Consider the following 11,089-nt stretch of genomic DNA (forward strand, 5'->3'; position numbering starts at 1 on the left):
CCATTTCTGGACTGTAGTTCATTCCAGATATAGTCAAGTTGAAAACCAAGAATATCCAACACAGCAGACATAAATTTTATTCTTAGAACAATTTTACTTTTATCTCAAAGGTTCTAGTATGCTGCGCTTTCATTTTCATGGATTCTAGGAAATTTTAACTTCCTGACTTCTTCAATGACCCACTCAATTCAAGAGTACATTGTTTAGCTTCCAAGTATTTATGAAGTTCCTGCAGTTTCTCTTGTTGCTGATTTCTAGTTTATTCTACTGTAATCTAATAAGATACAAGGAATCATCTTTATTCTTCCATATTTGTTAAAGCTTACTTTGTGAACTAAAATGTTGTCTATTCAAGAGAGAGTTCTGTGGGATGTTTTCCGTATTTGTTGTTCCGTATATGTGTCAAATCTACTGTATCTATGTATTAAATCTGCTTGATCTATGCTGTAGTTTAGTGGAAGTTTCTCTGTTTTTAGTATTTAGATGAGACTAGGGAACTGAAATCGCCTATTGTTATATTAGGGCCTATCTAATATTTTACTAACATTGACATAAATTGGGAGCCCCAACAGTGCATATGTACTTATAATTACCTTCTTCATGAATTCCTTTTTTATTAATACAAACAGACTTCTTTATCTCTCTTCACCAATTCTGGCTTGACGTGTACTTTATCAGGTCTTGGAGTAGCTATGTCAGCTTATTTTCAGTTTCTCTTCATATGAAGATTGTTTTCCATCTTTTGACTCTCTGACTGTGGGTACCTTGGAGAAAATATCTGGATCCAGTTTTCCTAATCAAATCAGCTATTTCCAGTGGTTTTTTTTTTTTTGAGGCTATTTAAATATAATGTTGTTACTGGGGGATTCTTGCTGATTTCAAACATCTTGTTGGCTGTTGTCTTGTTTTCCTTCTCCTCTGCTAGGATCAGGAGTTTGTTGGTTACTGTATTGAGTATCATGGGCTTTTCCTAGTCTTTGTTAACCTAGTTCTCTCCAGAAAGTCACTCTTGCCTGTGCTGTTTCCATTGAGACCATCTTTCTTCCCCCTGGCTGCAGTATCCCTTTAATGGTCTTCTGCAGCACTGACTTGGTGTCACAAACTGTGTTAGTGTGTGCTTGCCTTGAAATGTTCTTATTTCTCCATCAATTTTGAAAGATAGCTTCATTGTGGATAGCAATTCTGGTTGGCAGGCACTTATTTTAAAGGCTTGAAATGTATCATTCCACACTTTTGTGGCCTTGTAAATCACTGAAGAGACATCTAATGTTTTTTCCTTTGCAAGTTGCCATTTCTCTCTTGTAGCTTTTTATATTGTTTGCTTGCTGTGTTTTGACATCTTGTCTTTAATGTGCCAAGATGTTCTTCTTGGTCTTGTCTGTTGAGGGTTCTTAATGCCTCTTGCATTTGAACATCCATTTCTTTCTCCAGATTTAGAAACTTTCCTGTCCTAATATCATCGAATAGATTCTTTTTGCCTTTAGTTTTTATCTCTGCTCTTTGTGTCCCATTGTTCTTAGGTTTGATAATATTCCAGGGTTCTTGGATATTGTAGACACGTTGAACTAAATTCCTCCCTCCCTCTCTCCCTCCCTCCCTTCCTTTCTTGATGTTAGAATGTAGATTTCACCACTGTGCCCTGTTTGTATTTGAATCATTGAGTCCTTGGAAATTGGAGAATGTGTGTGAGCTGCACTGGGGGAAGGCAGTTGAACTTGTGAACTAATTTCATTCCTATGGTTTATGACACTGTCCAGTCTGTTTTGAACAAGTGCACCAGAGCTGTCTTCTCTTTACATGTTTATTGTCTTACCTTCCATGTGAGCCAGGAGCCTCTGCTGGACATATTTAGCTTTGCAGTCCAGGCTGGGAAAGTTCTCTCCAAGACTTCCCAGATGGTACTCCCTCTTGTGGCTAATTCCTCTAGTAGGGTCCTCTAGTAGGGTTAGTGGTGTAGTAGGATGTCTCTGGAATGCATTGTGAGTGTGGTCTGCACAGAGGACCTGTCTTTATACTTTCAAGATCTCCTGAGTATTAATCATCCTAGTGGAAGGATGCTGCTGCGATGTTAAGTAAACCACTGCAGCTTCAGCGTCTGAGCGTTCTACAACAGATGGTTGGCTCTGGAGGTTGGTTCAGGCTTAGGGATATCAAACTCCTGAGTCATTCTCAATTGATGATACCTGTTGCCAGTCATCGAAGATGGGTCTGTCATTCCCTACACACTTTATTGCCTGGGTTGAGCATCCTCCTGCCTGTACATTTTGACTTTTCAGAGTTGAAGCCAGCCTGATCTGCAAAACTGGCTCTCAAGGTTGTTTCTCACCCTAAGGCTCAGGACGTTAAATTCAGGCTCTCTGACCCATAGTTGTCACCTGTGCTCAGGCCCCAGGGTAGGTTAGTTTAAACAAACAGGCACCCTCTCAGAATGGTAATTGGGATTCCCTTGCACTGCTAACCTGTCTGCCAGAGAAATCGCTGCCTCACCAAAACTTGAGACTTGCAAGGGCTGCAGGCTAGCTTTCTGAGGAGGGGCATCTGGCTTTCCTTTTTCTCCTTCCCCTGCTCCTGTCAAGGAACCCCTTCTAACTTCCAAAATGCAGCAGGCGTTTTGATCCCTGTAGCCTGTTAGCTCCCTGCTGGTTTTAAACTTCCTTGTGCAGTCTGGTTTGTGACAGGAGTTTTTCGATGCTGTTTTTACTGGTGTTCATCTTCTTCAACTCTGTGACCTTAGCACATTGCATCTCTGCCAGTCCCTGAGTTGGGATCAGCACAGCCATCTGCTTCTGCCAATCTGTTCCTGGACTGCCAGGAAATTCCCTGAATTATTTATAGCATAGCCTCAGCTGGTTGGCTCACCTACGTGTCTCACAGTGGCTATGTCGGATAGTCACTCCTGACCTCCTGTTACTACTTTCCTTTTCCCCACATGATTGAGGTTTTGATTTTGCTTTTCCAGCAAAAGTGGAGGGTTTCATATCTGAACTCATTATCAAAGGCTTCCTAGTCGCCCTAGACTGGCCATCTTTTCCTCCCATCTTCAGAGGATGCCCTAAGTGTTCCAAAATCATCCCTCCATTGGATTTGATATGGAATTTTGATCCATATTGCCTCTCCCCTTCAAATTTCTCTTTACTTCCTTTGGAAGTATGCTCATATTTTCTGAATTTTAATTTTAAACATTTTATGTATATGGGTATTTTGTATGATATATGTCCATGTTCCATATACATGCTTGATGCCAGAAAAAGAAGGTATTGGACCCCGGAACTGGAATTACAGACAGTTCTGAGCTGTCATGTGGATGCTAGGAATTGAACTCAGGTCTTCTGGAAAAGCCCCCAGTGCTCTGAACCACTTAGCCATCTCTCCAGCCCCACATCTTTTAAATTTGAAAGTATGGCCCATTACTACTGCCTTCCTAAAAGCTACTGATTCTTTTTATATCGCTACCATCTTTAAAAGGTTATCTATACTTATAAAAAATTTTTCAAATTTCCATTTGTGAACATAATTTGTCTTCCATAATTCTAAGAGAATTGCACTCAATGTTCATAATGACCTCCTAAAAAACCAATCCAAGTGTCCTGTTTGTTTCCCCTTTCTCCTTCCTCTTTACTTCCTCTTTCTGTCTTTGATGCTAAACAGTGAGCCCAGGCTTTCCACATGCAAGGCAAGTACTGGACCACTGAGCTATGCCCCTACCAAAGCTTTATTTTATTCCAAGTCTTCAGTGGATTGGATCTTTTCCACTCAAGCTACTTAGAGTTTAACTCTTCTCAGGAGTCCATGAAATCATTCTCTTGGAATTTTTTTCTTTTCTTCACATTTTTTTTTTTTTTTTGGCTATTCTCTTGATATTGTCTTTTAGCCATTTCTTAAATATTCACTTAGTCTGCCATTTCTTCTTCTTCATTATTATTATTATTATTATTTGAGACAGGGTTTCTCTGTGTAGCCTTGGCTGTCCTGGAACGCCATTTGTAGACCAGGCTGGCCTCGAACTCACAGAGATCCACCTGTGTCTGCCTACAGAGTGCTGTAGGTGTATGCCACCATGCTTGGTGAGTCTTCTATTTTCAACTCACTTCTTATGCTTGTTTGTTTGTTTGTTTGTTTTTCTAGCTCTGACAGGAGGGTTTTGATGAAGACATCCCATTTAGGACTGAATATTCCAAAGTTTTTCATTCTCTGCACACTTTCCAGCTGTAGATCTCTGTATTAATTCCCATCTACTTCAAGAAGCTTCTGTTATGTGGTTTGAGCAAGTTACTGATATATTGGCATAGGTTATGTCATCAGGAGTCATTTTATTGCTAATTTCTATTTTTCTTCTTTCCATTTCCTTCTTTGTTTTCCAAGGCAGAGTCTCTCTGTGTAACAGTCCTGACTGCTCTGGAACTTGTTCTGTAGACCAGGCTGGCCTCAAAATCATAGATATCTGCCTGCCTCTGCCTCCCAAGTGCTGGGATTAAAGGTGTATGCCACCACCGCCCAGCCTATTGCTATGTTTCTTTACAAGAATGGTAGTATTGGGTTTTTCCTGAGGCCCATGAGTTATCTCCTCTCAGGTTCTTGGCCACTTTAGCAGTGTCATGTGTGGATTCGATCTCATGGAGTGGGCCATGAGTCCACTGGTTGGTCACTCCCACAGCACGTGTGCCAGTATATCTCATAGATAGGTCACTGTAATAACTACAGGGACTGTGTCTTGGAGATATTGATGATTACTTTTCTTCTTCATGCAGTGTACCTTCCAGTGCCATAGACACTAGTCAACAGGCATGAAGCTGCTAGCTAGGCACCATATGAACTTCCCCGTGTTCTCTGGCATATGTAAGTGTTGTCTTGAGCAATAGGGCCTTAACAACAGGTTGTGGAGAGTAACCAGTAGCCTTGGAAATAGCCAGTGTGATATTTGGGGGTTTCCATGGGACCTGTTTGGACAATGACTCATCAAGTTGTAACCCTTTCCTGGCACTGGAGGTTTTACTTGGGGGCATAAGATGTCTAGTTGGGGCATTCCCTCCCCTATTATTTGGTGACTCCATTTAGACTCTTCTAGTATATGTATAGGTTGTGGGACGCTTCTACAGCAATAGGTATGCCCTTTGAAGCCATGTGGAACCATCTGCCCTAGTTTTTGAGACAGCTTCTCTCATTGGCTTGGAGCTTGCTGAGTCATGAGCCCCATAGATCCACTGGTCTCCAGCTGAAAAGCTCCAATAACAAGGGTACTACCGCGTCCAGATTTTTGTAAGTGTGTGCTCTGGAGATGGAATTCAAGTCCTTAAGCACCTTATAGGCTGGGCTATCGCCACATTTTCCTGAGATGTAATTTAAACAATATTCTGAAATCATATGGAGGCTAAGATTAGGCCTTGACTAACAGTGATAAAAAAGAACTAGCTAACAAAAAGGTAGCTGAGGGCTGTTATAGTTTAATAATTACTTAAGGACTACCAGACATTAATTCTCCTTCTTGTCTCGGTCTTCTCTTCCTCCTCTTCTCCCTTTTAAAGACACAGTCTTGCTAAGTAGCCATGGCTTAGCTGGTCTGGAACTTACTGGGGAGACCAGATTATTCTCCAGCTTGTAGATATCCACCTGCTTCTGCCTCCCAAGTGCTAAGATTAACAGGATAGGTACCATGTCCAGTCTAGATAATTCATCTTTAACTTTAAACAGAACTTTAAAACTTGCCATGACTTCTGCTGAGACTCGGAAAAGAGAAGCCATGTTTTTTGTTTGTTTTTAAATAGGAGGAGGTGTTAGGAGTATGGTTTTTTCCGCCCGCCGCTGCTGGTCTTGTCCCGCCACCGCGCCAGCCCCAAATAATGCACAGAGACTCTGTATTTGATACAATGCTATTGGCCAGGTGCTAGTTTCTAATCTGGCCAGGTGCTAGTTTCTAATTGGCTAGCTCTGTCTTAATTATTAACCCATTTCTATGTATTTCCATGTGGTCTTACCAAGAGCATTGGAATGGCAGTTCTGTTCTCTCCAGGCTCTCCATCTTGACTCCTCCTATCTACTTCCTCTTTCCTCCTTGTCTCCTAGTCCCGCCTATCTTACTTTCCTATTGGCCAACAGTGCTTTATTTATTAACCAGTATGAGAAACATATATACATAATGACATCTCCCATCAAGGAGGAAATGAATGATCTCATTAACGGTGGATGAGGAATGATGGGTAGTTAGCCCTTCCAGTTGGCCTGGCTTATGTGAATGTTAAACTACAGGGAAAACACAGAACTATAAAATCACCAAAAGGCTGTGGGCAATGTCTCCAGCTTCTTCTGAGGTTCAACCTTAAAATCCAAACAAACATTCACAAGCTACAAGTTCATTCTAGCTGAATTAAATGAATACAAATTTTAACATTTTTTTTCAGTTTGTTTGATTAAAGTACAACTAACTCCAAATAGAAAACAATTCTGTTTTCCTAATTCCCCAAAAGCATTAAGACTGAAAGGGGTCATATGATTTGTCAAGTAAAATCCCCTCCTTGTTAGGATAGATTCTAGAGATATCATGTAGCCCAGAGTTTACAGGAGAGCTAGGACTCCAGAATTAGAGGACTCTTGACTCTTGGTTCAGAATTGTACTCCAAATACAATCAGTTTTCACATATGAGTCTGTGTAAGGGTCCTGGGTACCTGTTAAAATGTAGGTTCTGGGCCTGGCAAGATGGGAAAGTTGGTGAAAGTGTTTGCTACCAAGCCTGACAACCTGAGTTTGATCCCTGGAACCCATATGGTGAGAAGAAAGAACCATCTCTTGTAAATCATTGTCTGACATCCACACACACATCATAGCATGCACAGGTCCTGCTTCCAAATAGATAAGTACATGTAGAAACTATTTTTAAAAAGGTAGACCTAGGGGAGACGGCTCAGTGGTAGAGTACTTTTTCCCAATGTGTGTGAAGCCATAGGTTTAATTCCCAGCACTCAATAAAACAAACAAGATATGAATTCCTCCCTACTCTTGGAGATCTAGGGTAGATGCAGGAATTTGCACTTTAACGTGATTTGAAAGAACTTCTGATTCAGGTAATTTTCAGATCACACTTTGATAGAACGCTGGGCAGCTGTACAACTGTGAGTTCCCTTGAAACGAGCCTGCTATTTTCAGGATCAGATTTCCAGCATCAGTAAACTAACCTTACTTGGGGAGTGGAGGAAACTTTTGTCCTATTGACTATCATTTGGGATTTTTTTGGGGGGGTAGGGTGATGTTTTTAGAGACGGAGCCCAGAGCCCCACATATGCCAGGCACACTCTCCACCTCTGAGCTGTGTTCCCAGGCTCTGCCTGCTTATTAATTTTTCAAGACAAATTCTCACTAAATTATCCAGGTTGCCTTGCGCTTGCCATTTTGTCATGTTTCAGCCTTCCCAGTAGCTAGGATTATAATCTGTGCCACCAGGTTCACCTGGGGACTTTACAGATAGAAAGGCCGACTGAGTAGACAGGCTTTCTCACAAAGCAAGTGTATGTTGTCTGAGGTGTCTCACACAGACCTGCGCCTCTGAGAAAGGTTAAGACACGATAGATATATAGTTGGTTCTCGTATTCCTACCATCTAGATTCTACAATTAGCATTTACTATATTTGCTTCCTTAGCAGTATGTGTCCTCATCTTTCCATCCCAAGAACAAGATTGTCTTGCTTGCTGGTGTTTTTGATCCCCCCTCCATCTCTGCAGTGCTGTTTTTAACCTTTCTTTTGGCACAGCTAGTTGCTAACAGTTTTGGCTTCCCAGTGTTATACCCTTCTCGAGATGGAATCTGTGCCTCTGGTTTAGAGTGCGCCTTTACACTTGTCAGAGCAGGCAGTCGGTGAAGACTGGGTGGTTGCATTTTGTCTTAGTTTCATCTATAATTTTATAATCAACACTGCTTTACATTTCTATGTGAGTAAGTTTTCAGCTACCTCAAAACCCAGTGGATTAAAATATGAACTCATCTTTCCAGTAACACAGACATTAAATTTTAGTTATTTTTAAACCCCTGAAGTATATTTTTCTTTGAAGTATCAGTCACTACCTCATTATGCTCATTACTATGTTTATGGAAAGCCACCAGCCTATTGTAAGTGAGTGCTAATCTCCATGTCCCCACTATTCTAAGGAGCATGTCTTTGCCAGTAAATTCTCTTTCCTCTGTAGTCCTGTGCACTGGAACCTGGGTAATCCTTCTAAGCCTTTACATGTTATTCATTTAGTGTACATGTGTATGTGCACACCCCCATCAGCACATGTGGAGGCTGCAGAGAGGGCAACATCAAGATCTTATTCTCACCACCTTGTTTTTAAGGCACCTCTGGCTCACCTTTGGGCTATCTGGCAGGACTGCAAGCCTCACAGATCTGTTTGTCTCTGTCTCACTAATGCTGTGGTATAAATGTCACAACCACTGGCTTCTATATGGGTACCAGGGATCTGAACTTGGGGTCTCATGCTTGCACAGCAAAACTTTATCCAGAGCCATCCTCTGAAACCATGTCTACTCATGTCATGTCTCTTTTAAACCCTTCAGTGGCATCTTATTACCTATTAGTCCAGAGCTTGAAATTCCTTCTCCATCCCTAGCACCAATAGAAGGCCTTTCATTCTTCAAAGGTTGGCCAGATGGTCATGACTTAAATTTTTTATTTTAGTGTGTGTGTGTGTGTGTGTGTGTGTGTGTGTGTACTCATGTGGAAGTCAGAGGATATCTTTTCCAAGTTGGTTCTCTCCTTCTACCTTTTTGTGGGTCCCAGGGACCCACAAAACTCAGTCCACCAGATAGCAAATGCCTTTACCTGCTGAGCCATCATGCTGACATTTTTTAACATATAGGTTTACCACTTGAGTGAGAAGTATTCTGTTATTCTACATTCCAAAGACATCCAGATGTCCAGACATCACAGACCACATACTACCCCATGTGTGTCTGTGTATGTCCTGCCCTTAATAGGCAGAAAGTCCTTGGTTAAGGATCATGTCTGAAACTATTTCACGCAGCCCTTGGATCCTTTGCTGACTGGCAGATGCAGAACTGTGACTTGTAGATGTGACAAAACTGTTCATGATGTAGCATTATGCAGAAGTTAGAAGAACACTTTCAACACCCTGGGTTACCAAAGGCAAGATCATGCAATGGGGATAAAAACCCCCGAGGACAGTTATCCAATTATAATTAGGTACTGATGGATTTCAGCTTTGAAGATGGTCATGTTTTCTCATGAACAGCTTTACACTAGGACTTCAAAGTAAATCGGAAGAATGCCAGGAACAGGAAGGAGATGGAGCCTCAGTTTATCCACAGTCACACAAAGCTCTAAACAGTACCTCAAATGTGGGTCCAAGAATTGTATTTTGTTAGTATGGTCAGACACATCCTTCAAGAGAAGCATCTCAAAACAAACAACAACAAAAAAACCTCAAAACAAAACAAAACTTCACAATTACTTTCCTAATCCCAAATATAACAACAGGTATGCTTCTCACATTTTGTTACATAGGATGCAATACATAAATTCCTTTTTATTTTCAGGTAAAAGGCTAATGGGCCTAATTTTATTAAGTTTCTTCAGGGTAAAATACTGGCTAACACATGAGAATAATTAATACATATTGAAAAGACTCAGTCCACAGTACCAGGATTGTGCCCATGACACCGGATTACTGGGACATTTTGGGAGCTGCCTCAGCCCACTCCTGGAATAAAGATAGATTTAAGCTATGAGGAGAGATGCACCTGACAGGTACAGAAGCCAGTGGCTGAAAGAGAAGTTCAAGCTGGGCCTGGATCTTCCCAATCTTCCCTCCTTAACTGATGGGTCACATACGGTCACCCAGAACAATATCCTGTTCTATGACTAGCAAGCACAACCTGTGTGGTGAGAAAAAAAGATTTTGCTATACATTTGGAGAATCTAGGCTATGGAGTCTATAGACATCCAACCAGAGTGTGGTCCTTGGTTCCAGGGACATAGGCATGATGATTCAGTGGTGTCATCTCCTTGGATTTTCTCACTTACAACGTAATTGACCTGCATTTAAACCCACCTTCTTTCTTTGAGCCAGCATGTCAGTATGTAGCCCTGGCTTGCCTGGAACTCTGCAGCTCAGGCTGCAGTTAACTCAGAGAGATCTGCATGCCTCTCCTCCCATGTGCCAAGACTAAAGGCATGCACCACCAAGACCAGCATGCTCTAGGAGTTTGTTCTCCTGTTACCTGGGCTTTAAGGGACAGACTGACTTCTTGTAGTCCTGTTGTCACTTTCTCCTTTTTTCTGTCTCCTTCCTGACTCCATGTTGTTATGCTGTTATGCACCTGTAGTTTTGTTTTGGTTGTTTTTTTTTTTTTTTTTCCTGTTTGGGGGCCTGCCACCCAACTCTCAAATAAATACATGGAGACTTAGCTTGGCTTGTTTCTATTCAGCTTTCTAACTTATCCCATCTCTCTTTAACTACATTTTGGTTCTGGGATTTTTTTGTTTTGTTTTTCTAGACAGGGTTTCTCTGTGTGGCCCTAGCTGTCCTGGAACTCACTCTGTAGACCAGGCTTGCTTTGAACTCACAGAGATCCACCTGCCTCTGCCTTCTGAGTGCTGGGATTCAAGTGTGTGCCACCACAACCCAGTGACCTTGGGCTTTTTACCTCTCTTTATTCTCTATAGCTTCCTTTCCTTCTTACTCTGTGACTGGCTGTGTGGCTGGCACCTGGCATCTTCTTCTTCTCCTTTTCTCACTTCTTGATCTCTCTCTTTTCTTGAGCCTAGATTTCTCCTCCTATTTATTTTCTCTGCCTGGCAGCCTCGCCTATTCCTCTCCTGCCTAGCTATTGGACATTCAGCTCTTTATTAGACCAATCAGGTGTTTTATTTAGACAGGCAAAGTAACAGCTTTATAGAGTTAAACAAATGCAACATAAAAGAATGCAACACATCTTTGCATCATTAAACAAATATTCTACAGAATAAACATCTTAAACTACTATTCCACAACATGGACCCCCTTTCTCACTAAATCCCAGTCCACTCAGGCCTTTTGAAGCCCAGTGTCAGTAAGCAAAACCCCTTTCTGACATGACCGATG

This window comes from Phodopus roborovskii, unplaced genomic scaffold (genome assembly GCF_943737965.1).
Source record: "Phodopus roborovskii unplaced genomic scaffold, PHOROB, whole genome shotgun sequence".
Classification (NCBI taxonomy): Eukaryota; Metazoa; Chordata; class Mammalia; order Rodentia; family Cricetidae; genus Phodopus; species Phodopus roborovskii.